The sequence below is a fragment of the Enhydra lutris genome, unplaced genomic scaffold (assembly GCF_002288905.1).
Source record: "Enhydra lutris kenyoni isolate GAN:26980312 unplaced genomic scaffold, ASM228890v2 scaffoldscaffold40, whole genome shotgun sequence".
NCBI lineage: Eukaryota > Metazoa > Chordata > Mammalia > Carnivora > Mustelidae > Enhydra > Enhydra lutris.
Window position 1 is genome coordinate 2913243 of NW_019154124.1, and position 13628 is coordinate 2926870.

At 37.3% G+C, this 13628-nt stretch overlaps 1 pseudogene; it reads right to left on the reverse strand.

Moving 5' to 3' along the window:
• Positions 1-241: 241 nt before the first annotated feature.
• LOC111155338 lies at positions 242-1351 on the reverse strand (annotated as a pseudogene).
• Between the last annotated feature and the right edge of the window lie 12277 nt (positions 1352-13628).

A 13628-nucleotide genomic window follows, 5' to 3' on the forward strand; every position in this document is an offset into this window, starting at 1 on the left:
TTCTACTTTTGTCATTTCCCCCTTCATTCATTTTCAGGAACGTCTTTCTTTCTGTTTCAAAACATTAAAAAAACTTCCCTTTGTCAATTGAGTATGCACTATACGTCCTTCCAATGATGGAGGATAAATTCTAGTTAACCTTAAATTACCGATTTCCTGAGTAAGGAGATGATCTATTACCTTTAATGCTGGCAAATAGATTAATTTCTTTTTTAAAATTTTTACTTACTTATTCTTAAGTTTCTGATATTTTTTGTTTCTTCAAACTTATTTATCAGGAGTGACTGAAATAAAAAAATATAATTGAGTCCCATCATCATGGAAATGGCTTTAAGAGAAAACAGGTCAGATAAGTTTTATCACTTCTCATTTTCAGCCAGTAAATAGTTGCTGTTGATAAACAGACAACCAACAGCCTGTCAGTAATGTTCAAGACACATTATATGATACAACATGCCTATTCATGAGGGGCAAAGAGTAGGAAATAACTTATGGGAATATCTTGATTTCATCATATAAGACAAGCACAAAAGGATCACCCATGCCTCTGAGAACATTGAACTATGTACCCTTGAAAAAAGCTTTGACTCCGTCATCACAAGCAATCTTCCTCCAGCAGTCAAGTGTGCCTCATATATGATGTCACTTCCTTTGCACCCTGACTGCACCATCACATGGCCACAAACAGCGTCAAATGGAGAGGAAGTCAACACAGCAACCTCTGCGATGGATGGTGCAATCATGCCGCTGAGGAAGATGGGAGTATCCTTGGGATCTGGAAGCATTCCCTTCGCAGTGTCATAGATCTGGAAGTAGGCAGCTTGGTAGCTGAGGGATTAGGCAGTCTAACCTTGGTTTAGGTCTTTAATTCCACCAGATTTGCAGACTTGTAGTAGCAGAGGCCTCTGAATTCCCTTTTAGCCCCAGCTTTGCCCACATCCACTGCTAGCCTGGTTAGGCAAAATCAAGAGGATATGCAAAACACAAAGATGTGGCCCCACTTGATGCCAGATTCCCTGCAAAGTAGTGCCAAAACTGGGTTCTACTGTCCACACCACCCAGGAAAATCCACTTGTACTTATCTTTGAAGGCAACACTGAGAGCCTGAGCATGGAAGTATCCATTGACATTGGCCAGGTTACCAGGCAAAAGGGACAGGACTCATTCCTCCTTGGGGATACAGATCATGCAGTCTATCATGTCCTTGTATTGCTTATCTGTGGTGATTTGCTTGCTGGCATGCTGCAGCAACAGCTTACCCACTGAGTGGGTGCTACCATGGTCTTAGAGATGGCTGAGCCACTCCACTCACCAGGAAGTCATTGGTGAAGGACACAGCAGTATTGGTCATGTTGAAAGGAAAGAGGAGATGGGTAACTGTGGGACTGCAGTAGGAACTGGCTGCAACTCCAGGGCTCTGGTTTTGTTTTGTTTTGTTTTGCTTTGCTTTTTAAATATAAGTGCGGACTTGTGGACTTTTATGGATTCAATGTGTTCAGTGAATTACAGTCCCTATTCTTCTTGATGTCTCAAGTAGACCAAATATTATCAGTGCTAGCTCCTCTCCATTGCCTTGTATGTCATATTTGACCACTTCTGTGTTTTCTGCACAAGAATATGCTCTACTCTCACCTTGTACTTAAGCCATTTCTCAAGGAAGTCCTAGTTCATTTAACTGGGGAATAGTTTATGGAAATCAAAATAATCAGACTAGTGATGCTCAGACTTTAAGAATGATACTCCATCAAGGATAATGACAGAGATCTATATACACACCTTTAAAAAAAATCATGAATTTTCAGTGATATTTCAAATTAACATTTATTACAATTTTTCTTCTTTGATGTTCTATTTGTGTCTCTTGTTGTTTCCACTGAAAATCTGGTCCCTAGTAATCTATTTCCTAATTTTCTCTGTCCTACAGATACATAAAATAATTTCAAAATTATAGTACTGTTATTAAATCTTGGAAAATATTCCACTAAAAATAAAATCAAAAGTCCTTTGAAATAATTCTTTTTGTATAATTTTTAATTATGTTAGTCACCATACAGTACATCGTTAGTTTTTGATGTAGTGTTCTGTGATTCATTGTTTGCTTATATCACCCAGTGCTCCATGCAATCTGTGCCCTCCTTAATACCCATCACCTGGCTCACCCATCCCCTACTCCCCTCCCCTCTAAAACCCTCAGTTTGTTTCTTGGAATCCACAGTCTCTTATGATTCATCTCCCTCTCTGATTCCCCCCCACTTCGTTTTGCCCTTCCTTCTCCTAATGTCCTCCATGCTATTCCTTATGTTCCACAAACAAGTGAAACCATATGATAATTGACTTTCTCTGCTTGACTTATTTCATTTAGCATAATCTCCTCCAGTTCTGTCCATGTTGATGCAGAAGTTAGGTATTCATCTTTTATGATGGCTGCATAATATTCCATTGTGTATATGGACCAAATCTTCTTTATCCATTCATCTGTTGTAGGGCATCTTGGCTCTTTCCACAGTTTGGCTGTTGTGGACATTGCTGCTAGGAACATTGGGGTGCATGTGGCCCTTATTTTCCCTACATTTGTATTTGGGGTAAATGGTCAATAGTGCAATTTGCATTTGGGGTAAAATTTGCATTTGGGGTAAATGGTCAGTAGTGCAATTTCTGGATCATAGGATAACTCTATTTTTAACTTTTTGAGGAACCTCCACACTGTTTTCCAAAGTGGCTGCACCAACTTGCATTCCCACAAAGAGTGTAAGAGGGTTCCCCTTTCTCCACAACCTCTCCAACATTGGTTGTTTCTTTTCTTGTCAATTTTTTGCCATTCTAACTGGTGTAAGGTGGTATCTCAGTGTGGTTTTGATTTAGATTTCTCTGATGGAGAACAATGATGAACATTTTTTCATGTGTCTGTTGGCCATTTGTATTTCTTCTTTGGAGAAGTATCTGTTCATGTCTTCTGCCCATTTTTTGACTTATTTGTTTTTTGGGTGTTGAGTTTGAGAAGTTCTTTATAGATCTTGGATGCCAGATCTTTATCTGTAGTGCCATTTGCAAATATTTTCACCTATTCTCTGGGTTGTCTCTTTGTTTTGTTGATTGTTTTGTTTGCTGTGCAGAAGGAAGTCCCAAAAGTTCATTTTTGCTTTTATCTCCCTTGCCGTTGGAGACGGGTCTTGAAAGAAGTTGCTGTGGCTGATGTCGAAAAGGTTCTCTAAAAGGTTCTCTCTGCCTATGTTCTCTAGGATCTTGATGGATCCCTGTCCCACACTGAGGCCTTTCATCCATTTAGAGTTTATCTTTGTGTATGGTGTAAGCAAATGATTGCATTTCATTCTTCTCTATATAGTTGTCCAATTTTCCCAGCACTATTTATTGAAAACACCATATTTTTTCCATTGAATATTTTTTTCCTGCTTTGTCAAAGGCTAGTTGACCTTTGAGGTGAGGTGACCTTAGAGGTGAGGGTCCATATCTGGCTCTCTATTCTGTTCCATTGATCTATGTGTCTGTTTTTGTGCCACTACCATGCTGTCTTGGTTATCACAGCTTTGTAATATAGCTTGATATCAGACAATGTGATACCCTTAGCTTTGTTTTTCATTTTCAACGTTTCCATGGCAATTCAGAGTCTTTCCTGGTTCAAACACTTGGAAGCTAAAGACCATCCTGCTTAAGAATGTTTGGGTCAACCAGGAAATCAAAGAAGAACTTAAACAATTCATGGAAACCAATGAGAATGAAAACACATCAGTCCAAAACCTATGGGATACTGCAAAGGTGGTCCTAAGGGGGAAATACATAGATACCCAAGCCTCACTCAAAAAAAAAAAAAAAAAAAAAAAAAAAACAACAACAACAACAAAAAAAAACCCAGAAAAATCCTGAATACACAAATTAACTTTACACTATAAAGAAATGAACAACAAATAAGGCCTAAGCCATGCATAAGAAGAGAAATAATTAAGATTAGAGCAGAGATTGGTGAATTAGAAACCAGAAATACAGTAGAGCAGATCAGCAAAACTAGAAGCTGGTTCTTTGAAACAATAAGATCAATAAACCACTGGCTGAACTTATCCAAAAGGAAAGAGAAAGGACCCAAATTAATAAAATTATGAGTGAAATGGGAGAGATCATGGCTAACACCAAGGGAATAGAAACAATTACTTGAAATTATTATCAACAACTATGTGCCAATAAATTAAGCAACCTGGAAGAAATGGATGCCTTCCTGGAGACCTATAAACTACCAAGACTGGAACAGGAAGAAATTGACAACTTGAATAGACCAATAACCAGTAATGAGATTGAAGCAATGATCAAAAACCTCCCAAGAACAAGAGTCCAGGGCCTGATGGATTCCCTGGGGAATTCTACCAAACATTCAAAGAAGAAATAATATTCTCCTGAAGCTGTTTCAAAAAATAGAAACAGAAGGAAAACTTCTATACTCATTCTATGAGGCCAGCATTACCTTGATCCCAAAATCAGGCAAAGACCCCTTGAAAAAGGAAAATTACAGACTCATATCCCTGATGAATATGGATGCCAAAATTCTCAGTAAGATCCTAGCTAATAGGATACAACAGTACATTAAAAGGATTATCCATCAGGACCAGGTGGAATTTATCCCTGGGATGCAAGGGTAGTTCAACATCTGAAAATCAGTGTCATAGAACACATAAATAAGAGACAAGAACCACTTGGTGCTCACAATTGATGCAGAAAAAGCATTTGACAACACACAGCATCCTTCCCTGATTAAAACTCTTCTGAGTTTAGGGATAGAGGGAACATTCCTCAATTTAATAAAAAGCATCTATGAAAAGCCCACAGCAAATATCATTCTCAATGGGGAAAAGCTGACAGCCTTCCCATTGAGATCAGGAACATGATAAGGATGCCCACCCTTGCCTCCATTGTTCAACATAGTACTAGAAGTCATAGCAATAGCAATCAGACAACAAAAATAAATAAAAGGTATTCAAATTGGCAAAGAAAAAGTCATACTTTCTCATCACAGATGACCTGATACTTTGTCGAAAACCCAAAAGATTCCACTCCCAAATAATTAGAACTCATACAGCAGTTCAGTAATGTGTCAGGATACAAAATCAACGCACAGAAATCAGTAGCTTTCCTATACACTAACAATGAAACTGTAGAAAGAGAAATTAGGAAATCGATTCCATTAACTATAGCACCAAAAACCTTAAGACACCTTGGAATAAACCTAACCAAAGAGGAACTATAGAACCCTTATGAAGGAAATTGAAGAAGACACAAAAAGATGGAAAAACATTCCATGCTCATGGATCGGAAGAATAAACATCTTCAAGATGTCTATGCTGCCCAGAGCAATCTATACTTTCAGTGCCATCCCAATCAGAATACCAATGGCATTTTTCAAAGTGCTGAAATAATTCTTTTTCTGATACAAGAATATATCTTATATTTGGTTTCAGTTTGTTTTTTGGTTTGAAATTGTTTTTAAGTTAAGTTTTGTTTTTTATTATGTAAATGTTTTAACTGCTTCCTCTTCACCCCATTGATGAGGGAGAGATTCTTGGCCTAGGATGAGGGCAATAACCAGACATGTAATACCTGATACTGAGCGGATAAGCTAGATGACAGTTTATTAGTTACTTATGTTCACACCATGGGGGAGAAGGACATATACTTTGTGCAGGGTCACACAGGGGTTGTATTCAAGAACAGCGTGAACTGCAAGGAGCTGTGGCTTTTGTATTATCAAAAAGATGAGCTGGCCCCTGGTTCCTACAAAGGACGTGATTGGCTCCTCCCAGTCAATGTCATTGGCTCCTGTGGGAGGATGTGATTGGCTCATTCAAATAATTCTTTGGGCTGGCAGAAAACTGAAACTCTGTGCTCAGAGGTAAATAAGAACTTTCCCTGGACCTTTTGAAAAAGAGGGTTGTGTGGCTAAAGACCCTTATATCCTGGTGGTGGGTAGGAGGGACTTCAGTTCAAGACCCTCCTGATTTTACCAGATGTTCAGGTAGCACATCATATCAATACTGACTTTAGGTCTTATACCACAGTAAAACATGTATGTGACTCCAAGGTGAGAGGATATTAAATAGAATCCTCAGTGTAGTGTCTCCATTCCTATTCCTTGTACTCTATTTCCCACATGGATAGTCTATTTTCTTAGTTTCTGATTTATTTTTCTAGTGTCTGATTTAGAAAATGATAAACAAATGAGTAGATCTCTCTCTATGACTCATCATCTATCTGCCTTTCTAACCCCTTCCTTTCTAGCACAAAACAAGCATTCTTATCTACATTGTTCTGCATTTTGCTGTTTTCAGCAAGAACACCTTATATTGGCACATAGAGATATTATTCATTTTGTTTTTACAGCTACATTGTACATCATTTCATGAAAGTAACTATAGTTTATTTAACCAGTCCCTTATTTTAGTGGGTGTTTGAGTTGTTTGTAATATTTTTATATTACAAATAGTGCCATTATAAATAATTATGCATATATTATTTTCTTTATGGTAGTGTATCTTCTTGGTACAGTCTAAAAGTGGGATTGCTCTTCATGCAAAAGGTTGTTAGGTATTGCCAAATCCTTAATCATATGGAGTTGTACTATTTTTGCAATAGCAGTGTATGCCTGTCTGTGCCCTTACCAACAGTACGTATTTTCAAAGTTCTGGATTTTTTGCCCTATAAGAAACTTTAAATCAGTGAATTTAAAAAAAAAAAATTTATTTATTTATTTGACAGACAGAGATCACAAGTAGGCAGAGAGACAGGCGGGGAGTTGGAGGGAAGCAAGCTCCCTGCTGAGCAGAGAGCCTGATGTGGGGCTCCATCCCAGGACCCTGAGATCATGACCTGAGCTGAAGGCAGAGGCTTTAACCCACTGAGCCAGCCAGGTGCCCCGAAATCAGTGAAATTTTATGTGTATTTCTCATGTGAATGAGATATATGGATCTTTTTGTGCGTTTAGTTACTATTTACATTTATTTTTCTCTGATGTGTTTGTTCTGGTTTTTTGCCTAACATTCTTATAGCTTTCTGGTCCTTTTCCTCTAGACTTTTAAGAGCTCTTTATATGTTAGGGAGATTAATACCGTTTTGTAATATAAGTAGAAATATTTACTCCCATTTGGGCAGTGTTCTTTTTCAATTGCTTATGATGTTCTTTGCTATGCAAAATATTTTAAGTTTGAATATATTGGAGTTTAAAACTATTTTCGTTTATTGTTTCTGGATTGTCCCCCACTCCCTGGTAATAGATTGACTCACCCATGTTTTCTCAAAGTACTTGTATGGATTGATCTTTTATAGTTAAATCTCTGATCTACTTGGAGTTTTTCCTGACATATGTGGTGAAATATGGATTCAATCTTGATTTTCCAAATAGTTACTTTTCCCGGTATTTGTTTTGAAAATGTCTATCTTCTAAAATGTTTTGATAGATCACCTTTATCAAATATTAAATGTCTACATGTACTGATTTTTTTACTTTTTAAAATTATTTTTATTAACATATAATGTATCATTTGCCCCAGGGGTACAGGACTATGAATCATCAGTCTTACATATTTCACAGCACTCACCATAGCACATACCCTCCCCAATGTCCATAACCCAACCACTCTATTCTTACCCCCCACACCCCAGCAAGCCTCAGTTTATTTCCTGAGATTAAGAGTCTCTTATGGTTTGTCTCCCTCCCCATGCCATTTTGTTTCATTTTTTCCCTTCCCTATGCCCCACAATCCCCACCCTGCCTCTCAAATTCCTCATATCAAAGAGATCATATGATAAGTATCTTTCTCTGATTGACTTATTTCACTCAGGATAATACCCTCTAGTTCCATCCACATCATTGCAAATGACAAGATTTCATTTCTTTTGATGGCTGCATAGTATTCCATTGTATATATATACACCAACTCTTCTTTATCCATTCATCTGTTAATGGACATCTAGATTCTTTCCATAGTTTGGCTATTGTAGACATTGCTGCTATCAATATTTGGGTGCACATGCTCCTTTGGATCACTACATTTGTATCTTTAGGGTAAATACCCAGTAGTGCTATTGCTGGATCACAGGGTAGTTCTATTTTCAACTTTTTGAGGAACCTCCATGCTGTTTTCCGGAGTGGCTGCACCAGCTTGCATTCCCACCAGCAGTATAGGAGGGTTCCCCTTTCTCTGCATCCTTGCCATCATCTGTCATTTCCTGACTTGTTAATTTTAGCCATTCTGACTGGTGTGAGGTGGTATCTCACTGTGGTTTTGATTTGTATTTCACTGATGCTGAGTGATGTGGAGCACTTTTTCATGTGTCTGTTGGCCATCTGGATGTCTTCTTTGCAGAAATGTCTGTTCATGTCTTCTGCCCATTTTTTGATTGGATTATTTGTTCATTGGGTGTTGAGTTTGATAAGTTCTTTATAGATTTTGGATTCTAGCCCTTTATCTGATATGTCATTTGCAAATATCTTTTCCCATTCTGTCAGTTATCTTTTGGTTTTGTTGACTGTTTCCTTTCTATGCAAAAGCTTTTGATCTTGATGAAGTCCCAACAGTTCTTTTTTTGCCCTTGCTTCCCTTGCCTTTGGTGATGTTTCTAGGAAGAAGTTGCTGTGGCTGAGGTCAAAGAGGTTGCTGCCTGTGTTCTCCTCCAGGATTTTGATGGATTCCTGTCTCACATTGAGATCTTTCATCCATTTTGAGTCTATTTTTGTGTGTGGTATAAGGAACTGGTCCAGCTTCATTCTTCTGCATATGGCTCTCCAATTTTCCCAACACCATTTGCTGAAGAGACTGTCTTTTATCCACTGGACATTCTTTCCTGCTTTGTCGAAGCTGGGTTAACCATAGAGTTGAGGGTCCATTTCTGGGTTCTCTATTCTGTTCCATTGATCTGTGTGTTTTTGTGCCGGTACTATACTGCCTTGATGATGACAGCTTTGTAATAGAGCTGAAAGTCTAGAATTGTGATGCCACCAACTTTGGCTTTCTTTTTCAACATTGTTTGGCTATTCAGGGTCTTTTCTGGTTCCATATAAATTTTGGGATTATTTGTTCCATTTCTTTGAAAAAAAATTGATGGAATTTTGATAGGGTTGCATTAAATGTATAAGTTGCTTTAGATAGCATAGACATTTTCACAATATTGTTCTTCTAATCCATGAGGATGAAATGTTTTTCCATTTCTTCGTGTCTTCCTCAATTTCTTTCATGAGTACTTTATAATTTTCAGAGTACAGATTCTTTGCCTCTTTGGTTAGGTTTATTCCTGGGTTTCTTACAGTTTGGGGTGCAGCTATAAATGGGGTCAACTCCCTAATTTCTCTTTCTTTGTCTTATTGTTGGTGTATAGAAATGCAGCTGATTTCTGTGCATTGATTTTATATCCTAACACTTTACTGAATTCCTGTATGAGTTCTAGCATTTTTGGACTAGAGTCTTTTGGGTTTTCCACATAAAGTATCCTATCATCTCCAAAGAGTGAAAATTTGTCTTCTTTTTTGCCTATTTGGTTGCCTTTTATTTCATTTTGTTGTCTGATTGCTGAGGCCAGGACTTCTAATACTATGTTGAATAGCAGTGGTGATTGTGGACATTCCTGCCATGTTCCTGACCTTAGGGGAAAAGCTCTCAGTTTTTGCCCATTGAGAATATTATTTGCTGTGGGTTTTTCATAGATGGCTTTGATGATATTGAGGTATGTACCCTCTATCCCTACACTGTGAAGAGTTTTGATCAAGGAAGGGTGTTGTACTATGTGAAATGCTTTTTTGGCACCTATTGAGAGTATCATATGGTTCTTGTTCTTTGTTTTACTAATGTATCACATTGATTGATTTGCGGATGTTGAACCAATCTCGCAGCCCAGGAATAAATCCACTTGATCATGGTAAATAATCCTTTTAATGTACTGTTGGATCTTATTGGCTAGTATTTTGGTGAGAATTTTTGCATCTGTGTTTGCATCAGTCTGTAATTCTCCTTTTTGATGGGGTTTTTGTCTGGTTTTGGGATCAAGGTAATGCTGGCCTCATAAAATGAGTTTGGAAGTTTTCCTTCCCTTTCTATTTTTTGGAACAGTTTCATGAGAATAGCTATTAATTCTTCTTTAAATGTTTGGTAGAATTTCCCTGGGAAGCTATCTGGCCCTGGGCTCTTGTTTGTTGGGAGATTTTTGATGACTGCTTCAATCTCCTTACTTGTTATGGGTCTGTTCAGATTTTCTATTTCTTCCTGGTTCTGTTTTGGTAGTTTATATGTCTCTAGGAATGCATCCATTTCTTCCAGGTTGTCAAATTTGTCGGCATATAGTTGCTCATAATATGTTCTTCTAATTGTTCGTATTTCCTTGGTGTTTGTGATCTCTCCTCTTTCATTCATGATTTTGTGTATTTGGATCCTTTCTCTTTTCTTTTTGATAAGTCTGGCCAGAGATTTTTCAATCTTATTAATTCTTTCAAAGAACCAGCTGCTAGTTTCATTGATTTTTTTTCTACTGTTCTTTTGGTTTCTATTTCATTGATTTCTGCTCTCATCTTTACTATTTCCTCTTCTCCTGGTGGGTTTAGGCTTTCCTTGCTGTTCTTTCCCCAGCTCCTTTAGGTGTAGGGTTAGGTTGTATACTTGAGACCTTTCTTGTTTCTTGAGAAAGGCTTATATTGCTATATACTTTCCACTCAGGACTGTCCTTGCTGTGTCCCAAAGATTTTGAACAGCTGTGTTTTCATTTTCATTTGTTTCCATTAATTTTTTTAATTCTTCTTTAATTTCCTGGTTGACACATTCATTCTTTAGTAGGATGCTCTTTAATCTTCATGAATTTGAGTTCTTTCCAACTTTTTTCTTGTGGTGGAGTTCTAGTTTCAGAGCATTGTGACTTGAAAATATGCAGGGAACGATCCCAATCTTTTGGTACTGGTTGAGACCTGATTTGTGACCCAGAATGTGATCTATTCTGGAGAATGTTCCATGTGCACTAGAGAAGAATGTGTATTCTGTTGCTTTAGGATGAAATGTTCTGACTATATCTGTGATGTCCATCTGGTCCAGTGTGTCATTTAAAGCCTTTATTTCCTTGTTGATCCTTTCCTTAGATGATCTGTCCATTTCTGTGAGGGGGGGAGTTAAAGCCCTCTACTATTATTGTATTATTATTGATGTGTTTCTTTGATTTTTGTTATTAATTAGTTTATATAATTGGCTGCTCCCATGTTAGGGGCATAGATATTTAGAATTGTTAGATCTTCTTGTTGGACAGATCCTTTGAGTATGATATAGTGTCCTTCCTCATCTCTTATTATAGTCTTTGGCTTAAAATCTAATTTATCTGATATAAGGATTGCCACTCTAGTTTTGTTTTGATGTCCATTAGCATGGTAAATTGTTTTCCATTCCCACACTTTAAATCTGGAGGTGTCTTTGGGCCTAAAACGAGTTTCTTATAGACAACATATGAATGGGTCTTGATTTTTTTATCCATTCCGATATCCTGTGTCTTTTGATTGGGACATTTAGTCCATTGACATTCAGGGTAACTATTGAAAGATATGAATTTAGTGCCATTTTATTGCCTGTAAGGTGACTGTTACTGTATATTGTCTCTGTTCCTTTCTGGTTTGTTACATTTAGGCTCTCTCTTTGCTTAGAGGACCCCTTTCAATATTTCCTATAGGGCTGATTTGGTGTTTGCAGATTCTCTTAATTTTTGTTTGTCCTGGAAGCTTTTTCTGTCTCCTTGTATTTTCAATGACAGTCTAGCTGACTGTCTAGCTAGCTGGCTATTCCTGGCTGCATATTTTTTCTCATTTAGTGCTCAGAATATATTGTGCCAGTCCTTTTTCACCTGCCAGGTCTCTGTGGGTAGGTCTGCTGCCAATCTAATATATCTACCATTGTATGTTACAGACCTCTTGTCCCTAGCCGCATTCAGGATTTTCTCTTTGTCACTAAGACTTGTAAGTTTTATTATTAGATGATGGAGTGTGAACCTATTTTATTGATTTTGAGGGGAGTTCTCTGTGCCTCCTGGATTTTGATGCTTCTTTCTTTTGCCATATTAGGGAAATTCTCTGCTATAATTTGCTCCAGTATACCTTCTGCCCCCCTCTCTCTTTCTTCTTCTCCTGGGATCTCAATTATTCTAATTGTTTTGTCTTATGGTATCACTTATCTCTTGAATTCTCCCCTCGTGGCCCAGTAGTTTTTTGTCTCTCTTTTGCTCAGCTGCTTTATTCTCCATCATTTGGTCTTCTATATCACTAATTCTCTCTTCTGCCTCATTTATCCTAGCAGTAAGAGCCTCCATTTTTTATTGCACCTCATTAATAGCTTTTTTAATTTCAACTTGGTTAGATTTTAGTTCTTTTATTTCTCCAGAAAGGGATTCTCTAGTTTCTCCCATGCTTTTTTCAAGCCCAGCTAGCACCTTGCTAATCCTCATTCTGAACTCTCATTCTAACATATTACCAATGTCCATATTGAATATGACACTAGCTGTTGGTACTGTCTCTTGTTCTTTGTGTGTGTGTGTGTGTGTGTGTGTGTGTGTGGTGAGTTTTTCTGCCTTGTTATTTTATCCATATAAGAATATATGAATGAGAGAATAAAATACTAAAAGGGTCACAAAGACCCCAGAAATCTATACGCTAACCAAATCAGAAGAGCCCTGAAACAGGGGGGAGAAGAAAAGGGAAAAATAAATAAATATGTGGGAAAAAAAAAATATATATATATATGAATGACTGGTGAATAGAACAGAGCTACCCACTTGATTTTGGGTTTATTCTGGTCTCTTAGAAGAAACTACCTCCCAAAATTTTAAAGAGAGAAAAATTTATATATATTCAAAAAATAAGGGTAAACATGATGAATGGATGGAATATGAATATAAGATGAAAATTTAAAAGGATCCTAAGAAAGGAATTGATAAGTTGGTTTCAAAAAGAAAAAGAAAAAAGAGGAGAGAATGTGACCAGCCTGGAGACTAGAATAAAGTCATGTGCTAGATTTAGGGTATATTGTGATTTATTAGAAGAAATTGTATCCCAAAATTTTAAAAATAAAAGAACCTATATGTATATATACACAAAAAATAAGGTTAAATACGATGAAGGTATAAAATATGACTATAACAATGAAAATTTTAAAAAAATTTTAAAGTATTGATAAGATAAATAGTTTTAGAACATTAAAAGAGCAAAGAGGAAATGTTAAAAAAATAGAATAAGAAAAAAATAAAATTAAAAAATTTAACTTTGCAAGACTAAAGGATCATGGGAATAAAGTGATGAATTCTGTGTGTTGCTTTCCCTTAGCTCTGGAGTAATGCAGTTTTCATTGATCGGTGAACTTGGTATTGGCTGGATGTTCTTGCTGATCTTCTGGGGGAGAGGCCTGTCACAGTGATTCTCAAATGTCTTTTCCCAAGGCGGAATTTCCAGGGGCCAAGCTAAGCAGTCTGCTTGGGTTCGCTGTCAGGAGCTTTTGTTCCCTGAATGCTTTCCCTACAGCTTTGGAGGGTAGGAATGAATATGGCAGCCTCCCAATCTCTGGCCTGGAGGAGCCGAGAGCTCGGGGCCCCACTCCTCAGTGTGCCTTTGGAGAAAAGCA